Genomic DNA, 21,995 nt, shown 5'->3' with positions numbered 1-21,995 from the left:
TATATGGGGGTTATGTGCACCCACAATTTTTACTACTGGTATACAGTGCCATTGTCTGACTGGGAATTCAAAGAATATATGGGGGTTATGTGCACCCACAATTTTTAATACTGGTATACAGTGCCATTGTCTGACTGGGAATTCAAAGAATATATGGGGGTTACGTGCACCCACAATTTTTAATACTGCTATACAGTGCCATTGTCTGACTGGGAATTCAAAGAATATATGGGGGTTACGTGCACCCACAATTTTTAATACTGGTATACAGTGCCATTGTCTGACTGGGAATTCAAAGAATATATGGGGGTTATGTGCACCCACAATTTTTAATACTGGTATACAGTGCCATTGTCTGACTGGGAATTCAAAGAATATATGGGGGTTATGTGCACCCACAATTTTTAATACTGGTATACAGTGCCATTGTCTGACTGGGAATTCAAAGAATATATGGGGGTTATGTGCACCCACAATTTTTACTACTGGTATACAGTGCCATTGTCTAACTGGGAATTCAAAGAATATATTGGGGTGACGTGCACCCACAATTTTTGCTACTGCTATACAGTTCCATTGTCTCACTGGGAATTCAAAGAATATATGGGGGTTATGTGCACCCACAATTTTTAATACTGGTATACAGTGCCATTGTCTGACTGGGAATTCAAAGAATATATGGGGGTTATGTGCACCCACAATTTTTAATACTGGTATACAGTGCCATTGTCTGACTGGGAATTCAAAGAATATATGGGGGTTATGTGCACCCACAATTTTTACTACTGGTATACAGTGCCATTGTCTAACTGGGAATTCAAAGAATATATTGGGGTGACGTGCACCCACAATTTTTGCTACTGCTATACAGTTCCATTGTCTCACTGGGAATTCAAAGAATATATGGGGGTTATGTGCACCCACAATTTTTAATACTGGTATACAGTGCCATTGTCTGACTGGGAATTCAAAGAATATATGGGGGTTATGTGCACCCACAATTTTTAATACTGGTATATAGTGCCATTGTCTGACTGGGAATTCAAAGAATATATGGGGGTTACGTGCACCCACAATTTTTAATACTGGTATACAGTGCCATTGTCTGACTGGGAATTCAAAGAATATATGGGGGTTATGTGCACCCACAATTTTTAATACTGGTATACAGTGCCATTGTCTGACTGGGAATTCAAAGAATATATGGGGGTTACGTGCACCCACAATTTTTAATACTGGTATACAGTGCCATTGTCTGACTGGGAATTCAAAGAATATATGGGGGTTATGTGCACCCACAATTTTTAATACTGGTATACAGTGCCATTGTCTGACTGGGAATTCAAAGAATATATGGGGGTTATGTGCACCCACAATTTTTACTACTGGTATACAGTGCCATTGTCTAACTGGGAATTCAAAGAATATATTGGGGTGACGTGCACCCACAATTTTTGCTACTGCTATACAGTTCCATTGTCTCACTGGGAATTCAAAGAATATATGGGGGTTATGTGCACCCACAATTTTTAATACTGGTATACAGTGCCATTGTCTGACTGGGAATTCAAAGAATATATGGGGGTTATGTGCACCCACAATTTTTAATACTGGTATACAGTGCCATTGTCTGACTGGGAATTCAAAGAATATATGGGGGTTATGTGCACCCACAATTTTTACTACTGGTATACAGTGCCATTGTCTAACTGGGAATTCAAAGAATATATTGGGGTGACGTGCACCCACAATTTTTGCTACTGCTATACAGTTCCATTGTCTGACTGGGAATTCAAAGAATATATGGGGGTTATGTGCACCCACAATTTTTACTACTGGTATACAGTGCCATTGTCTAACTGGGAATTCAAAGAATATATTGGGGTGACGTGCACCCACAATTTTTGCTACTGCTATACAGTTCCATTGTCTCACTGGGAATTCAAAGAATATATGGGGGTTATGTGCACCCACAATTTTTAATACTGGTATACAGTGCCATTGTCTGACTGGGAATTCAAAGAATATATGGGGGTTATGTGCACCCACAATTTTTAATACTGCTATACAGTGCCATTGTCTGACTGGGAATTCAAAGAATATATGGGGGTTATGTGCACCCACAATTTTTAATACTGGTATATAGTGCCATTGTCTGACTGGGAATTCAAAGAATATATGGGGGTTACGTGCACCCACAATTTTTAATACTGCTATACAGTGCCATTGTCTGAGTGGGAATTCAAAGAATATATGGGGGTTATGTGCACCCACAATTTTTAATACTGGTATATAGTGCCATTGTCTGACTGGGAATTCAAAGAATATATGGGGGTTATGTGCACCCACAATTTTTAATACTGGTATACAGTGCCATTGTCTCACTGGGAATTCCACAAATAATTTGGGGATTCATTCACCCTACATCTCAGGCTCTTGCCATATTCACCCAGGTTGTCAGTGCTGCACCAGCTCGTTCCCAGACATCTCGGCCCGAAAAACGCGTTACCTATATAGAGGATTTGGACAATGAAGACAACATGTTCTAAATCTAATGTCTGCACCTTCTCCAGAATTAAAATAAAGGCAGCGTTTAACTTTCAAATAGCACTGCACAAAGGAAGAGCTTATCAGCTTGTCTCATGACATGCTACTGAAAAGTTTCATTTGTGTATCTTAATGTAAATATAGTTGTATAAGCTTTTTGGGTTTTAGGCACTGCCAAGTTATTTATTACCACCCACTCCCTTATAATGATGATGACGCCAAAGTCACTGTGGGTGTTCAGAGCTCACAGCTTTGGGTGACATTTGTCTTGCTCTCTGTCGGTACCAGCTGTCTTTTTGGATACCGTAAAGTTATGTTGACTTTATTAACAGCTATAGAAGCTTTAGCCAGGTTGTGACGGTGTGTAACCCTAACAACACTAAGTGGGATACACATTAATAGTCAGTCTATGTACGCTAAACGTATCACTGAAGTAATTTTTTTTCCCTCTCCCCTAATATAAGAAAGGAACAGACATTAGACCTAGACCGGGGTTCGAGGCTTGAAAAAATCCAGTATTATTTGTTCTTCATGATGTGAAATATGTGTTGAAAAGCAACCCAAGATGAAGTCAGCCATGTGTGCCAGTGTGTTACTTGGCATGCCTTTGCTGGCCCCAACTGTAAGGGTCACTCTCCATTTCCTCCATTTTCCACTCCCCTTCACACCATTTGTGGTGAAGCAATGGGATGCACTGAAGTGCACCCTCTAGCCTCGTGTGGGATAGGGACATCAGATGCCACTCCAACCCCCTCGTCTTCCTCCGCCAGCCAATGGTGCGAAGATGAGAGGAGTGTGCTCTGAATGTTTTCTGCCTAGCAGAGGCTAGTTCTCACTTACGAAAATGGCCCCACTTTGACCTGTATATCAGGCACAATGGTGTAGGTTTCAAAGAAACATGGCACCAACAAGTTGGAAAACGTGGGCCATGCGTGGACCGTGTTTGAGTCTGGCAAGCTCCAGATCTGCTACCAGGTTCCAGCCATTATCACAGGCGCAAAAATGCCAGGCCCCAGGTGTAGCAGGGAAAAAAAAATGCCATCTCAGCCAGGATGGCATCCCTGACCTCGGAGGCACTGTGCTGTCTGTCCCCCAAGCTGATCAGTTTCAGCACGGCCTACTGACATCTCCCCATGCCAGTGTTACAGTGTTTTCCGCTAGTAGCTGGGGTGGAGGTTGCAGCTTCGTAGGGTTTCAGTCTACTCCTGCCATGAATTTTGGCCTGGGAGAGGAGATAGGCCACCCCAGTTTGCACCCGGGGAACAGACTCCACCACATTCACCCTGCCTGTCATTAAAGATAAGCACTGCAGCATCCCTGACCACAGGCGCTTGTCCATGTGTCGGTGGTCAAGTGGACCTTGCAGCAAAGCGCAGAGCTCTGGGCCCGACTGATGTTATGGGACACATGCAGGCGCAAGGCAGAGACAGCACACCAAGAGAAGTAGTAACGGCTAGGCCCAGCATAGGGAGGTGCCCCAGCTGCCATCTGCTGACGGAAGGCCTGGGTCTCCAGAAGCATAAACAAACACCAACATCTCCAGGGCCAGCAGTTTATCGATGAGGCTGTTACAGGCTTGGGCATGGGGGTGGGTTGTATTGTACTTCTGCCTGCAATGAAAAGCTTGGGAAATGTGGAGTGGCTGGGAAGAGGCGCATGATGGTGCAGGCCAAAAGGGCGCATGAGGGTGAACTCCCCAATGTGTCAGAGATAGGTGTGTAGGTGTCCTTGCATCATATACTTGCACCATATTTGGCTTTGGAAGTTAATTTTGTGCCAAAAAGTGGTTAAGACAGCGATCCCTCAGCTACTCCCGTTACACTGTCTATTGAAGTTACCATCTGTGGAAGTGGACCACCATTTCTAAGATCCCAAAGGAAGCAGGCAAGAGATGTGCAGTTCAGAAAAAAAGATGAGAAAATAAGTTTAGGCTGTAGAGCACAGAGGGATCGGAGAGGACAGAGCTGGTGTCGGCCAGGTATTCCCACAACATGCGCCTATACTTGTCCCTCCTGGTGACACTAGGCCCCTGAGTGGCAGTAATTTGTCCAGGGGGGCCATTAACGTGTTCCAGACCTAGGAATAAGTCTTCCAACAGGGTAGAGTTTTGCATGCCTTTGCTTCTACCCACTGTTTTTGCTGCTTAGCTTCCCTCCACATCTACTCTGCTTTCACCCCTAAACATCACCCCAGTTTATGCCTTTGCTTCTACCCAGGTTTTTTGTTGATTTAGCTTCCCTCTACATCTACACTGCTTTAGCCCCTAGACATCACCCCTGTCCATGTGGGGTCGGTGGCCTCGTCATCCACCAACTCCTCTTCCAATTGCGCACTGCCCCCTTACTGCAAACCGCACATGACCACAGCTTGCCTTGATGGCAACTGTGTCTCATGATCCCCACTTAGGTCCAGACAAGTCGGTGGCGGGTCCAAAACCCCAAAATTGGAAGGAAATGGCAGATGCTGCAGTATTTCTAACACCTGTTCCTGGTGCTCGGGCCTGGTCTGTGTTGTACCCTGCACCCTGCTTAACGCATCTGCCATATCCGAAGTTGTGCTGAGCGCATGCTAATGTTTCGTGTCCAGTGCAATGGATGGGATGGGATTTCACATAAGTCTGCCACCCATGGCCACTCATGGTTGAGCAACTGAGGGAGTTGACTTTGACGAACCCGAGGGTTTTGGAGTTGGAACTACATCAAAGGTCTGTGCTGCTCACACACTCTGCTCAACACATGATATGTTTAGTGCCAGCAGTGTGGAGACGTCGCACAACAGCCGTTGTTCCAGCAGGTACAGGCGTTGTAGGAGTGCATAGAGGCTAGCAGCGGCAACTATACACTTTAAAAACTATCCGCACAAGCGCCACACTTTCACCAGTAGCTCAGGAACATTGGGGTACCTTTTTCAAAAGATTAGCAGCAATGAGTTAAAAACGTGGCCCAGGCATGGAATATGTTGCAGGCTGCCAAGCTACAGAGCCAATCCCAGGTTACGGCCATTATCACACATGACAACATGCCTGGGCCCAGGTGCAGTGGCAAAAACCACATTGCCGTCTCATCGAGGATGGCATGACTCACTTTGTAGGCAGTGTGCTGTCTGGCCCCCAAGCTGATGAGCTTCAGCACGGCCCGCTGACGTCTCCCCACACCAGTGTTGCAGCGTTTCCAGCTCGTAGCTGGGGTCAATTTAACAGCGGAGGAGGGTGGTGTTTCAGCCCTCCTCCCAGGAATGTTGTGTGGGGAGACAAGTCAGGCCACCACATTTTGCGACCCGGTCCACGCCTCAACTACATTCAACCACTGTGCCCAAATTGAAAGGTAGCGTCCCTGTCCGCATGCACTTGTCCATTCGTAACTGGTCACATGGAACTTTAGGGCTAAGCGCTGAATTTAGGGACCGCCTCATGTTTGGGGGAAAGTGCTGGTGTGGACGGCACAGTGCGGTGGCGCAGTAGACACTCTGCCCAAAAAGGGCAGAGTGTCCCCCAGCCGGGATTCCAACATCTCCTGGGCCAGATTTCTTGAGATGAGGCCGTTGAAGCCTTGGGCATGTGGGTGGGTTGCGCTGTACTTTAGCATGAAATGAAAGGCTTGGGAGATGGGGAGTTGCTGGGAAGAGGCGCATGATGGCGCGGGCAAAAGGAGAAATGGCAGGAAAAGGTGAGGATAAGGGTGAACTCCCCAAAGTGTCAGAGGCAGATGTGGAGGTGTCCTGGCTCCTGGTCTGGACTGCAGCGCCAGCCCTGTCAACAGTGGAAGAGGCAGTGGCCGCCAGGCCAAACGACGATTATCCTGCGCTTGCTCTCACCCACTGAGCCCAGGGCTTGCCTTCCAAATGATGGCACCCGCAAGAGGTGGTGAGATTCCTCTCCGCAGATCTCCAAACCATCTTGGACTTGCAAATTGCACTAAATTTGTCATGTAACTGACATGTATATGATGAGTCTATCCATTGTCTGTTCATTTTGGTGAAAGTCAGCCTGTCAGCTGACAGACAGCTGTGCTTGTCAGTGATGATGTCACCGGCTGCTTGTACCCCCAGTTTTTGCTGCTTAGCTTGCCTCCACATCCACACTGCTTTTGCCCCTACACATCACCCCTATCCATGCCTGTGCCTCTAGCCATAAGTCTGCCACCCATGGAAACTCATGGTGCAGAAAGTGAGGGAGCTGACTCTGAGGAACCCTTGGGTTTTGTAGCTGGTACTCCATCAAAGGTCTCTGCTGCTCACACACCCTGCTGAACATACGGTATCTAGGGTTAGAGCGTGTGGTGACCTCGCACAACAGTAGGTGCTTCAGGCAGATGTAGGCCTTGCTGGAGTGTATTGCGGCTAGCTCCAGGTACTGTAGACTTGGGAAAGTGGGTGTCCAAGTGCCGCACTTTCACCCTTAGCTCAGCTAATTTGGGGTATGTTTTTAAAGATCATTGCACCACTACATTGAACATGTGGGCCAGGCATGGAACGTGTTGGAGGCTGGCAAGCTCCAGAGCCCTCCAACAAGCTAAAAAACCTGGCCCCAGGGGCAGCGGGGATAAACAAATTGCCATCTCATCCAGGATGGCATCCCTGACCTCAGAGGCAGTGTGCTGTCCGTCTCCCAAGCTGATGAGCTTCAGCCCAGCCTGCTGACGTCTCCCCACACCAGTGTTGCAGCGTTTTCAGCTCGTAGCTGGGGTAAATCTAACAGCGGAGGAGGAGGAGGGTGGTGTTTCAGCCCTCCTCCCAGGAATGTTTTGTGGGGAAACAAGTCAGGAAAATTCTTGAAACGGGAGAGTTTTGCATCTTTGCCCTTGCTGCCTATGGACATCCCTTTGCCTCTAGCCACCATTTTCCCTGCTTTGCTTGCCTCCAAATCCACACTGCTTTTGCCCCTAGACATCACCCCAGTCCATGCCTTAGCTTGTACCCCCAGTTTTTCCTGCTTAGCTTGCCTCCACATCCACACTGCTTTTGCCCCTAGACATCACCCCAGTCCATGCCTTAGCTTGTATCCCCAGTTTTTCCTGCTTAGCTTGCCTCCACATCCACACTGCTTTTGCCCCTAGACATCACCCCAGTCCATGCCTTAGCTTGTACCCCCAGTTTTTCCTGCTTAGCTTGCCTCCACATCCACACTGCTTTTGCCCCTAGACATCATCCCTATCCATGCCTCTTCCCCTAGCCATAACTCTGCCACCCCTGGAAACTCATGGTGCAGAAACTTTGGTTGCTGACTTTGAGGAACCCTTGGGTTTTGTAGATGGAACTCCATCAAAGGTCTGTGCAGCTCACACACCCTGCTCAAGATATGGTATTGTAGGGTTTCAGCGTGTGTGAATGACGGACAACAGCCTGTGTTTGGACAGATGTAGGCCTTGCTAGAGTGTTTTTAGGCTAGCAGCGACTCCTGTGCACTTGCAAAAGTGGGCGCACAAGCGCCGCATTTTCAACAGTAGCTTCGGTACATTTGGGTATGTTTTTAAAAAACTTTGCACCACTAGGTTAGACGTGGGCCAAACATGGAACGTGTTGGAGGCTGGCAAGCTCCAGAGCCGCTACCAGGTTCCAGCCATTATCACAGGCGTAAAAATGCCAGGCCCCAGGTGTAGCAGGGAAAAAAAAATGCCATCTCAGCCAGGATGGCATCCCTGACCTCGGAGGCACTGTGCTGTCTGTCCCCCAAGCTGATGAGCTTCAGCACCGCCTGCTGACGTCTCCCCACACCAGTGTTTTAGCGTTTGCCGCTAGTAGCTGTGGTGGAGGTTGCAGCGTCGTAGGGTTTCAGTCTACTCCTGCCATGAATTTTGGCCTGGGAGAGGAGATAGGCCACCCCAGTTTGCACCCGGGGAACAGACTCCACCACATTCACCCTGCCTGTCATTAAAGATAAGCACTGCAGCATCCCTGACCACAGGCGCTTGTCCAAGTGTCGGTGGTCAAGTGGACCTTGCAGCAAAGCGCGGAACTAAGGGCCCACCTGATGTTGAGTGACACGTGCTGGTGCAAGGCGGGGACGCCACACCGGGAGAAGTTGAGACGGCTAGGGACGGCATAGTGAGGTGCCACAGTTGCCATCAGGTCCGGGAAGGCGGGAGTTTCAACAAGCCGGAACGCCAACCTCTCCTGGGCCAGCAGTTTAGCGATGTTGGCGTTCTAGGCTTGCGTGGGTGGGTGGTTAGCGGTGTATTTCTGCCGGCGCTCCAATGTATGAGAGATGGTGGGTTGTTGTAAAGAAGCGCCTGATGGTGCCTTTGATGGTGCAGGAGAAGGAGATAAGACAGAAACAGGGGAGGATGAGGGAGAAGTCAACAAAGTGGCGGAGGCAGATGAAGTGATGTCCTGGCTCGTCCTCTGGAGTGCATCGCCAGCACTGTGAGCAGAGGCAGTGGCATGAACGGCGGGCGACGTTTGTCCTGCCGTTGCTGCCTGCCACTGATTCCATTGCTTGGATTCCAAATGACGGTGCATTGAAGTGGTGGACAGGTTGCTCTTCTCAGGGCCCCTACTCGATTTCGAGAGGCAAATTGTGTAGACGACACTATATCTGTCCTCGGCGCATTCCTTGAAAAAACTCTACACCTTCAAGAAACGTGCCCTCGATGGGGGAGTTTTTCTGGGCTGGGTACAAAAGGGAACATCTTCGGACATTCCGGGTCTGGCCTGGCTTCGGCAAAGCAGCTGACCTCTGCCTCTGGACATGTCTCTGCCTCTAGCTACCCTTTTTGGTGCTGCACCTGCCTCAACATCCACACTACTTTCCCAGCTTGACATCTGCCTTGTCCAGGTGGGGTCGGTGTCCTCGTCGTCCACCACCTCCTCTTCCAACTCCTGTCTCGCCTCCTCCTCCTGCACAATGCGCATGTCAACTGGCTGCCCTGACAGCAACTGCGTCTCATCGTCGTCGATGAGGGTGGGTTGCTGGTCATCCGCCACCAAATCGACCGGAGATGGAATGGAGGAGACTCTAGTGTTTGAGCATCTGGACACAGATACTCGTCTGTTAGGTCCGTGGAATCGCGAAATGGAGGGGCAGGTTGCGGTACAGTCAAAGGAAGGGAGAACAGCTCTGGGGAGCAGGGACAGTTGGGGTTATTGTTCTGAGAAGATTGGGAATTTTGGGTGGAAGGAGGACAAGACTGTTGGGTAAGAGGAGGTAGAGGCTGACTGGCTGGTGGACAATGTGCTTTAAGCGTTATCCGACAGCCATTGCAAGACCTGTTCCTGGTTCTCGGGCCTACTAATCTTTGTACCATTCAGCCTAGTTAATGTGGAACTTTTGTGCAAAGCGCAGAACTTAGGGCCCGCCTGATGTTAAGGGACACACGCTGGTACAAGGCTCAACTCACCCTAAGTGCCAAAAACACTGCTGGTGCAAGGCTCTACTCATGCCAAGGGCCTCAATCTCTGCTGGTAGCTCAGCTTAAGGTCATGTAACTTTGTTTGGAAGGGCTCATGTTAAGGGCTAGAAAAGTGAATTTTGGAAGGTCTTACCACATCACACACACACACACACACACACACACACACACACACACACACTCAAAATGACAGTTAAGGGTGAGGGCTTTTGGAATTCCCATTGCCTATTCCATTTGTGGTTGTCATGGGGAACGTGATTTAAAGGGGTGGTTGTTACTGTTTGTTGAGCTTAAATTGGGGTTTGTGTCCATCCATTTGGGGAGTAAAGAAGGTTTCCAGGTATTTTCCCACTTTGATAGAGGTTTTTTTGAATGTGGAAAGTGTGTAGTTGTTAGGCAGTGATGTTGGGGTAATAGAGGGTCTTTGGTGTGTTAGATGCCCCCAGGCATGCTTCCCCTGCTGTCCCAGTGTCATTCCAGAGGTGTTGGCATCATTTCCTGGGGTGTCATAGTGGACTTGGTGACCCTCCAGACACGGATTTGGGTTTCCCCCTTAACGAGTATCTGTTCCCCATAGACTATAATGGGGTTCGAAACCCGTTCGAACACACGAACATTGAGCGGCTGTTCGAATCGAATTTCGAACCTCGAACATTTTAGTGTTCGCTCATCTCTATTCATTATGAGCAGTTATTCCAGCAGAATAACTGCTTACTCTATATATGTACATATTCCAATGTTTATTATTGCCCTACATATGATTGTGATCTGAAAACTGTTCTTTACATTAGGTCATTAATGATTATACTGCATTGCTATGTGACCTAACTCTGTAACTACATATATAGAAGTCTTGTTGGGTCTCCTCCTGACAACTAGCCCCAATGGCAAATGCTCTGGTTTTCCCCTCCTGGCTGTGCCCCTATCTAAGGCAAAATGTAGATTGCTGATTTGCAGTTGATTACACCCATTGCAATGCAGCCAAGTTTGGTAATATGCAAGGTACTAAGGGTAAGCCTAATCACTAACAAAGACACTTCAGGATTAGAACAGAAGACATGCTTACATAGTATGCAACTTTTATTTGGTATGTACTTCTTATGCTTTTTACTTTTCATTCCTGAAAAAACTTAAGGTTAAGTAGTGAAACCAGAGAGTGAGGTTGGAAGTGATTTCCATAATCTAGTGATGATTGATCTAGCCACCACTAGAAGGAAGAAGATCAGTTTGCAAATGTGGGTTTATGGAGCTTGTGGGGAAAAATGGAAAGGAGGAGATATTCAGAGTCATCCTTCAAGTCAACACCAGTGTCCTTCTTAATAACTGTACAGACCTTGTGCCAAGAAGAATGGAGTAGGGGGCAGTTCCACCAGACGTGAAGCATACTGTCATGGGAACTATTACATCTCCAACAACGGTCAGAGACTGTGGGGAAGATCTTGTGCAGGACAGCAGGAACTTTGCACCAGTGGGATAGGATTTTGTAGTTTCTTGAGCACTGCACAATATGGAAAATTTATGGCATGACTGAAAGGCTGTGAGCCACACATCCAGTGGAGAATATGTCCCCACCTCCTGTTCCCATGCAAATGAGGGAAGTGAGCCATGTTTGACATCTGAGAAAAGACTGTAGATAGTGGAGATATAGCAAAGTGGAAAGGTAGAAGAGGTGCGAAGGCGTTCAAATGGATGTAACAGTCTGTGCAGATCAAGGGTCCGTTTGAGGGAAGATTAGAAGTGTTGGAGCTTTCAATACTGCCAATGGGTTCTAAAAGTCTGAGGAATTAAATTGCTGTCAACTCTTTTCACTATGAAAACTTTAAAAGGGATGCTCAAAGCTTTGTATAAAGCTGAACCTACATACGGCAGTGATCTGTTACAGATTACCTCTGCTAGGGTTCACCCCTTCTGGAACAGATAAATAGATAGATAGATAGATAGATAGATAGATAGATAGATAGATAGGCAGATAAATAGATAGATAGACAAATAGATAGTAGGTAGATAGATAGATAGATAGATAGATAGATAGGTAGATAGATCTAACTCTGTTCCCTTTATGCATTGCACATTGAAATTGTCTAAATTTCCCTTTTTCTATGCACACACGGATTTTTAAATAAAAGCAAGCTGTCTTGTTAAGCCAACATTTCATTACAGCAGTCATATATGTTTTCAGATGTTTCCTTGTATGTTATTGATCTGTAAAGGAAAAAATCCTTTAAAGAAAGTAAACATTTTTGATGATAATAAAAAAAAAATGACAAGAACTTGCCCTCTATGGTCTGCTTTCCATTAAAGTTTGATAGTAGTCTGGACAATAAAATGATTCACAATCAGAAATATTGCTATATTATGTTGTGCTTTGTGTTGGATGTGGTTTAGCTGCTGTACAGCCTGTAAGAATTATATCTTTGTACTGTATAGGAAGCATTAATTCTTGATTTTCTTAATATCTTATTGATTTTTTTACCCACAGAGGCCAGGGGTTAAAATACTCCATAAAAATGTCCATGCAATTTATTGCCACTACTTAAAAACATTACAGTAGCCTTACAGCTATTTCCTTCTTTTCTCATTGTCTTCTTATTTAAGGTTGTGGTCTGGAATGACAAATTTAGTTTTGATATGAACTTTAAGTGAACTTGATTAAGCCATTGTGGAACAACAAATAAATAGTCAAATGTCCATGGTAGCTAATATCTCAGCTTGTAGGCATGAGGAGCTATTACAAGAAGAATAGGACAAGACACTAAATAGATAATATTAGTTTACACATCTTGACACTCACTACAGAAAATTGATACTTTGAGAAAGAGCCTCATTACACTGCTGAAATCAAAGGCTACAGATGTTGCTAAGACATTGACTACTATCTAAAGATGTAAGTAAAGTATAAAGCACAGTTAGTCTGACAAAATAATGCAATATATTCTGAAATATCTAAAAAAATTAACTGCATAGAACATACACAAAATATATCCCAAGATGTAATTAATATTTTCTTAGTTTCAAATAAACAGATTTTTTATTTAAAGGGTTTATCTCACTAATTATTTAGAATTTATTTTGGACTGCTCCATGGAATGAACACAAGAATATAGAAACATAATAGCTTAAAGGAAAATGTTTCACCTTTGTTTCTATAGTTTAATGGTTTTACTGCCACGGTTTAAATAATGTTCCCAAAGATGTCCTCTAGAAATGAACGTATCAAAGCTGACGAAGTGGATTTTGATCTGAATTTAAAGAAAACTTTTATTCGCATTGAAGCCAGATTTCCTCATGCTTCGGGGTAAAGAAACACATTTTTTTTTAAATGGCTTCTGCACAGGTTAGGATATGGGGCAAGGAACTTTGGGAACGCGGGATAACCCACAATCCCATGTGTGCAGCCAATCAGCAGCCAGTTGAAATTACCTGTTATAAAGCAGTTATCTGTTATAAAACAGTTGTGTTCATTTGAACTGACAGTATGTTAGACAGAGAAGAAACAGTTCCTGCACAAGGGAGGGGTACAGGTCGCAGCAGAGTAAGGAAGGGGACTGGTAGCAGGGGTCACTTACAGAGGCCTGGGCTCCCAGTGTCAGCTAACGGTTATGTCTTGACCAGCAACCAAGCGGTTCTAGAATGAGTGACTTGGTCATCCACTTCATCCAAGTCACATCAGACGGCCCCCAGCCAAGAATTGGTGGGTTCATGAGACACAACCCTAAATTGGCATGGCCCGGGGAGAAAGCCCTGTGCCCTCCCCTGTCCGCAGCCTTCCTCGGCCCTATGATGTTCCCTCAGCCAGAGAAGTACTCTGTGCTATGGGCTCAGATCCACTATACAGCAAGGACGAGCTACTAGAGGATAGTCAGCAACTACTGCCCAGCCAATATCTAAAGGAGACATCCGCTGCTAGGTGGGCAAGTAGTGTTGAGGAGAGTGGGGTGGGAGCTGGTGTTGTGAGCAGTCAGGTTCCTGGCTGAGAGAACGTTGAGGAGGACAACAGGGTCTCTCAGTGTCCTCTGGGTTTAAGTCTGGGGAGTTGATTGTCTTAACAAATAGGAAGTGTGCGCACCACTTAATTTCTCTTCATGAGGCTTGGGGAACTGATAATTTGATTTGCAAACAAGAACTGCAGACAAGAATTGCAGACAAGAACTGTCCCCATACTGTAGCGTTCAATTGACTATTAGTATACAATATAATGATCATTTTTCTTTATCAACTTTATCAACTGTATACAAATCACATCACTTCACCTACCAAGATTACCCTACCCATGATTGCATCATTCACCTACCCATGATTGCATCATTAGGGAATCGACATGTCAGAAGATAAGAACATATTGATTGAAAAAAAAAAAAAGCACATTGTATCTCCTTTTAATTACACAATACAATCTATAAGTCAGGATATATGGAAAACTAGCTACTATGATAGTAGAAGAATCAAATAATACCGTATAAACATGAAGTGTTTTCTTGTTTAAATAGGGTTAAATAGCAAAGATTAAGCATTCTTTTGTGTACATGAAACTTTATGCAGAAGGTGCCCCTAACCTAACCAAAGTTAAGAGGACCTATCCAATCTATTTTTGTATTGCCTGTATAAATGCTGTTACCAAGGATTCATCAGCTATATAGGCTTTTACTAACAGCATATTTATTTCACTTCCTAAATGGAATCCAATTTAAAGCTATTAATATTAATGCACTAAGATAATTCTGATGATGAATTAATAAAACACTTGGCCTCTCAATATGCTGTTTGCTTTTGCCATTTAATGATATCCTTAACTAGGAAGAGTAAGAGATAGAGCCGAGTCCACCAGGAGCCTGAAAATTAGAAAGCACTTCATTGTTTTTAGCATGCTGCTTTAATGACAATCAATATAATTGATTTTGGACTGGAAAAGTATTTTCTAAATCATTAGCATGTGCTACATTTCTATTTGCATTCCAAAAGCATCATCAATGTGTAACTTCCATAAAAAAATCGTCTTGCTGTCAATATGTGAAAAGTTAAACATATTTTATTTAGACAGTTTAAGTTATATTTAGTATTTAAGTATTCGCATTCAGGTATAAACAGAGTTGTGTATTGTAACAGTACAAGAATAACAACTACAGGTCTTATGCCAAATATGTGAAACCCCATAAAATCTACAGGAATATGATATGATATTATATGGCATAAATAACATCATTGTACACTCCACAAGCACATACAGTTGCAACAACACTTCGCTTGCACCAGGAGCATTTCTGCAAATACCTGCTGTATAGAAAGATACATGTTGAGATTCTTGGTCTATAGTTTGAGCAAACTTTACAAGATCCTATGCCAGTGACAAGGCAACACCTTAGACGGGTCTCTACACTACAATAAATAAACTCTCTGTGGGTCTTGTCCTCCAATGAATTAAAGGAAAGTGTGGGGGAAAGGTTGTATTTTCCACCATGTTCACAGAGAATTACCATCAGGTTATTGGTGTTGTAAAGAAGTGCCTTCTAATACTATACAGACGTGAGTCCCTAGCTACTATACAGGAGGGAGGCGGCATGTGTACTTCTGATTGACAAATTGACTGATTGTTAAAGGGGTTGTCCAGTTTTAGCAAATAAATGTTATTGTTTACATAATAATAAGTTATATTATTTTTACAACATATTTGGTCATGTTATGGGCAGTCTATGGTCATATGTGATAGACATACATGTGCACAGCTCTGATTACTGTGCTGTGACTATAATAATAAGTTGTGCCCTGTGTGCCCAGTACTACAACACTATAGTGCTAACCACTGAGCCACTGTGACTCATTACGTGGGTTATGTCATTGAGTGTAAACTGCACCAGGTGCAATATGTGGATTGCACAAGTAGGTTTCTTAAGAAACACATCAGTGAACATTTCATTGACATTATTAACCTTGACCCCAAAATTTTTTCAGGAGTTTCTACACATTTACTGAATAATCACCATGACAATACTAACTGATTTTCATTTATGGACATTGGAAAACAGATAAGGCATCTTGATACACAGTTTCCACATTCACTGTTTAAAGGTATGAATTAGAAAACAGATTTATCGTATATTTATTAGCTCTGAGTAATCTTTTTATTTTCCTTGAGGAGGGCTTTGTTTATTTTGTACATGCATTGACAGGATTTTGTTTATTATTGGATTAATTACTCCTTGATCTTGTGATACGCCCCATGGGTAGTCATTTATACGCCGAGTATTCACTCTTTCCTGTTCATGTCAAGGAATAAGCTGCCAGTCCGAAATGCATAGGCTGTTTTTAAGGAAGCGCATCAATTTTTAATATATTGAAATAAAGACATGTGCTTTAACTGTGCAATGTGCTGAATCGGATCACAATTTTTTTTTTCTTCAGATTACAGTGATTGTCTATTTCCATCAGTTAGTGAAAGTACTAACTTAGCATTGTTTTAGTCTCTTGAATTTTAAGAGACCCCCATAATGTGCTCTCAGGCATTAGCTAATTTACAATACCAGAATAAACAAGTGACTGCACATGCTCAAATCACTCCATTCATTTTAATAAGCACTGCCATAATAAGAAAAGTTACTAGAGAGAACTGTGCATGCACAGCGGGTGTTGGATGCGTCCACTTCTATAAGACATTTACGGTATATCCTCTGGCTCCAGATCTGCCTTACAATTTATAAAATCTGAAACTCTTGAGATAAGTTTCAGATTTATTCATCAAGAACCTCCAGGTGCTATGAAGAATTGTTATTGGCTAAATAAGATGACATAGTTTGAGGTTTTGGTCAATTAAACTAGGTCATTAATCTAGTTACAATAACCAAGAGTAACCTCTAAGACCACATGATCAAAACCAGTCTATGACATTGACTATTTTAGATGTGATCTGGGAGGGTACTCTTGGTCCTCAAAACTAAATCAATGACTGAGAGTAACCTTCTGGATCAGACAATCAAATCCAATGAATAACTATAATCAGATTCCAGCTGTCATTGGCTAGTTTAGGTTTCTCTCTCTCTCTCTCTCTCTCTCTCTCTCTCTCTCTCTCTCAATCATCCAAAGCAAATCCAAAAAGTTTTGGAGTTGCTTTAATACCAAAATTTTGCATATACTGTATATGCAACTGCGATGGTCACCAACTAAGAGGAAGATGAGACTCCACGGACTGTTATACCCCAAATCAATCACCCCACCCCCCCATACCCACCACTCACAGCCCCGACCCCAAGTTCCCCACCCCCACCCAACTCTTTAGTAGCTTTGGCAATGCCAAATATCTATTCGGACATGCCAATACAGCTTGTTTGATTTGATTTGATCTTCAAATGACTAGGGGTTTATTTCAGAGGCTCCACATTTATTCTACTCTTCCATATATTGAAATGCATAATGATAAACATATTCACCAAAATAGATGGGAATCCAGTATATAGTTACAATGTAGTGCCTGACGTATTCCAACAGTCAAACTGGATGTCACAAATTCATAACACATTATACATTTTAGGGTAATAAAGAAAATACAAGAAATTAATACATTTATGAGAAAAGGGGTGGGAGATGAAAGTTAGAAGTATTGTGATTGTAAGTGAAAGAGGATCAGGAAAATGGGGGATAGGGGGTTCACATATACAATAATTACATTCCTGATATGAACATATAATAAGTACAAAAAAGAAAAGAAGTTTCAACTATATAGATCATAATAGGATGGGCGGTAGTGCTGTTGTCCGGGCAGTCCAGTGTACTGGTCAGTGTAAATAGCAAGCTTGTATGCTAAGGAGGTAGTCATTGCATGCTAAGTAAGGGCCCCTTCACACGGCGTATACGCTCACTGCTTTGGAGCGTGTAAACGTTCCGTAGCAGCGGCGTCTAAAAGCAGATCACATTGATTTCTATGGGAGCCGGCATACGCGCGCTCGCCATAGAAATGAATGGGCTGCTTTTTCCATTCATTTCTATGGGGAGCGCGCATCTGCCGACTCCCATAGAAAACAATGGGAAGTGCTTTAGACGCCGCTGCTACGGAACGTTTACACGCTCCAAAGCAGTGAGCGTATACGCCGTGTGAAGGGGCCCTAAGGAGGAGGTTTACACAATTTAGGTTGAGTTGTTTCTAAACAGATATCACAGTTCCCAAGATTTTGTAGTAGAATGCCTCCTTGTTTCCCAGATGTTCTGTTTTTTCAAGCAGAAGATCTGATCAACTTTAGAAATCCAGATCTCTATAGTTGGGGGTTCTTTATTCCATCACGTCAGAAGGGTGAGGAGTTTAGCAGCCTGGAGAAGATGAGTGGACAGGTCTTTTGAGGGTGATCATGCGGGTAGAGTCAGCTATAATTCAAATAAAGCACAGGCTAAGGCAGTAGATGTACCAGATAATTTGTTTATATGGGACTCCTCCTTAGCAGAAAATATGACCCAAATTAGCCTTTTCTAGACTACATCTTCAACTTAAATCAGTTTGTGATCTGAAGTGAATCATAGAGATATCTGAGTTAGAGATGACATGATAATACCAAGATCTCTTTCCCATAAGTATATGTAGGAAGGTGTTCTATTAGGTTGAAGAGCTAATACTGAATTATATAATAAGGAGATGCATTTTTAGGTAGTTGTAGGCAGTGCCGCACCTCACATGAGGCGACCTGAAGCAAGCGCTTCAGGCGGCACTATGCCAGGGCCTCAGGGAGGGCGGCATTTTTGCTACCCTAAGCCAGTCCAGGACAAGCTGTCCTGGACTGGCTTAGCACGGAGCGGTGGTTTGGGGAGGCCACTGGAGCAGCGCTGCTCCGGCAGTCTCCCCGCACGCTCAGGCAGAGCGCAGGCAGTCTCCGGGCCTGCTCTCTGCCGGCGAACGGCGCTAAGCCCCGCCCCTTTTGAGACACCACGCCCCTTCCGCTAAGCCACGCCCCCACTCCACCCCCTCCTCCGGCGGGGGGGGGGGGCGGCTTTCTGTACTTCGCTCGGGCGGCGAAAGGAGCAGGTTCACCCCTGGTTGTAGGGGAGAGATATACTGTATGTTTCCATAGAAGTATGGTTGTTTATAGAGGATAATGCTTCACAAATGTAGCATACGTTCTTTTTAATTCAAAGGTCTGTAAAAAATGTAGTGGGATAGTTTCCTTAGGAAGAATACAGAGTAGATAATGTTCATTGTTGCCACTTGTACTAATTATTGGAGAGTCAAGAGGGAGAGAAGGGACCAAACTGGTGTTGTGTAAGTTGTGTTGGTTCTGATCAGAAAGGGCATAAGAGGTGAAGTACAGGAGAATAGGTTGGGACATTTCAAGGACAAGGGGACAATGACAAGTAGATTGTTAAATATGTGAAGAAGTCCTTGACTTGGTTGTCATGGTCTCTGGCAGTCATTAACTCCCAGAGAATCTTTAAGTAATTTTGTGTCTAAATGTGTGTGTTATTGAGAATGAATTTGAATCCCGTATTTTAATTGTACAGTTGCACAGTAAAAATAGGCATCACGTAAACCTCTTCCTGCCCAATGTGGCTTGAGAATTGGCAAGCAAATCTTAGTTTCCCAACCCAAAGAAAGGTAGTAGATATTGATCTAACATGTTTGAAGAATGACTTAGGCTAGTTTCACAGTAGCATTTACAATCTGTTTGGGGTTTCTGTCCATGAGACTGATTAGAAAATGCAGAGAGAAAAGTTTTGTAAGCAGGACTTTTGTCTCCGCATTTTTCTGACCTCTTTGGGACCATTTTTCGTCCCAAGTGGATTGTACAAACAAAAACCTGAACCTAGCATTAGGAATGTAAATAGGAACCATTTGAAACAGATTTAGTGTTTTAGGAATGATAAAAGATTTCAAAAGATTTTTCCCACTCACCCTGGATATAAATGGTAAGAATAGAGGGTTGCGTTGCGTTTAAATATGGTAAGTGCAAAGCTAGACTGGTATAATTGGTAAGATCAGCAGTCAACTGGAAGCTTAAATATTTCAGTTCATGGGTTTGCAATTGGAAAGGGAAGGTACTCTGCAAGAAGAAGGTTCATTTTGGGGTTGGGGGCTGAACTATTAAGGACTTCTGATTTATAGTGGTTTATTTTGAAATTGGACAATCTACCAAATTTATCTCGCAGTTCAAGTAGGTTTGCGAAAGCTTCAGTAGAATTTGTGATGAAAATTAATAGATCAACTGCAAAAGTTGCACTTAGGTGGTATACCCCACACGAAGACCCTGTATGTTACGAAGTAATCTCAATGCTTTTATTAAAATAAAAAGAGTAGGTAATAAGAAGCACCCTGCCTGCAGTCAGATGTCTCCACCACCGTTGTTGTATATTGTATAGCAGTTTTTACTGCTGAATTCAAAAAATTGTTAGCCCCTGAGGATTCTAATTGATGAAACGCGTAGGGTTAGTTCTTTAGATTTATTTAGTGGAGTATACATGGGAGAAGCATCCTGGCTGTTTGACCTGCACCTTAGGAGTAGTTGGTTTCATTTTTCTCCCCTGTTGTCATGGCATTAGGCCAGTAGCCTCAAGTGGAGGTGCTATCACTGCTCCATACAATTTTGAGGTGTTTGATCTTATGTATCATTAAGCCAGAAGGCATCTACCCATTGCTCCTTTTGCCTATGAGGGAGATAGATCTATGAGATGAAGAGGGCTTGAATATTAGGAGGACCCCCAGTTTCATTCTCCTGTACATGTGATATCTAGCACATGTATGATGTGTCTATGCAGTCAGTCTGACCGCTTTCGGTTTTTTTAACCTATTTTTGTTAAAACAACACTATTTTATTGAAACATTAATAAAAGTGAAGTTTTAAACGTTTTCTTTATCTGTTAAGTCTTCCAAAAGGATCTTGTTTCCTGTGTGTGAGCCTTTGTCATACAGAAGACCAGGAGCCGTGAAGAAGCTGTCAACTGAAGACAATTCAGGAGCATTAGAAGGAAGAGAAAAGGCCCAAAACTACGGATCCCCCTGGGTAAGGAGATTACAATAGCCACTTGCTGCTGTGCGATACCAGAGGAATGAGGTTGGAGGCGGAAGTATAATTTACAAGACTTCGAAAATTCACAAAAGATGCACGATCTCCAGAAAACCTATCATGTAAGTTAATTTTTGGTTCCATCAGAGCTGGAGAGGGTGCCGGGGCTTGGGAACGAGCCTGCTTCTGATTTTGAACTTGCTCAGCCAAATCCTGGACAAGTTGAGCTAAACCCTGCATCTGCTGAACCAGTGCTTGCATCAGTTCCATATCAAATGGTTCCAGAGGGTAAAGGTAGGGCTGGTTATTCTGGTAGGATCTGATGCAACAAATAACTCTGTAAGTCCTGGGCAACTAGAATCCCCAAGTGCTGAGGCAAAAACAGTCTTGGGTGTGCTATGCTCTCCCAACCGGAGCGTAACCAGGCCACAGAGTTCTTCACCAGAGCTCCTGATGGTGGAGTTGAACTTGGTAAAAGTCCGAAGCCCAGATCCGCAACTGCCCAGACAGCGCGCACAACCAGAAAACCCCAAGTAGGAGGACCCAGAAGGACTCAGACACTAACCTCAGAGTGAAGTCCAAGTGAGCAGGATAAACTGGAATGCAGCTGAGCAGAAGGGTAAATCAGGGGAGTCACGCAGGTACCCAAGGAGAAAATACATGGTCAAACAAGCTGAGTCGATAACTGGAAGTCACGTGGTAGCAGAAGGCAGAGGCAGAAGTGAAGTCAGGGAAGCCGGGTCATTCACAGGAAGTCAATGGAGTAGACAAATCAGGATTCAAAAGGGAGGTCAGGTGGAAGCCAAAGGTGATATGCAGGAGGTCAGGAATGTGCTAAATCAGGATCATGGAGGAGGTCTGTAAAGCAAGCTGGGTCATACACATGCAAGGAAATCCAGGTGCATTAAAAGAGGCAGGAGGTAGAGGGACAGGAAACAGGGAACAGGAGAAGGCCGTCGCTAGGTGAGCTGATACCGCAGGGAAAACGAGTAAACAGCAGCAGGCCAGAGCCAGAATGAGGCCTAAATAGCCTCTGGACCGCCGCTGACTCTCTGACCCCGGAAGTGCTGGTCTCGGCACTAGAGGGAAACCAGAACCTCCGCAGACCCACTGGGACCAGCCGTGCCATTCC

General features: G+C 44.2%; 1 protein-coding gene across 1 annotated transcript in view; it reads left to right on the top strand.

Moving 5' to 3' along the window:
- Positions 1-21,995, top strand: part of IRX2 (iroquois homeobox 2) — a 333,040-nt gene that overhangs the window by 187,694 nt on the left and 123,351 nt on the right. The gene's annotated exons all lie outside the window — the stretch shown is intronic.

This window comes from Leptodactylus fuscus, chromosome 4, assembly GCF_031893055.1.
Source record: "Leptodactylus fuscus isolate aLepFus1 chromosome 4, aLepFus1.hap2, whole genome shotgun sequence".
Taxonomy (NCBI): Eukaryota; Metazoa; Chordata; class Amphibia; order Anura; family Leptodactylidae; genus Leptodactylus; species Leptodactylus fuscus.
This window is presented reverse-complemented; position numbering and strand designations above follow the sequence as displayed.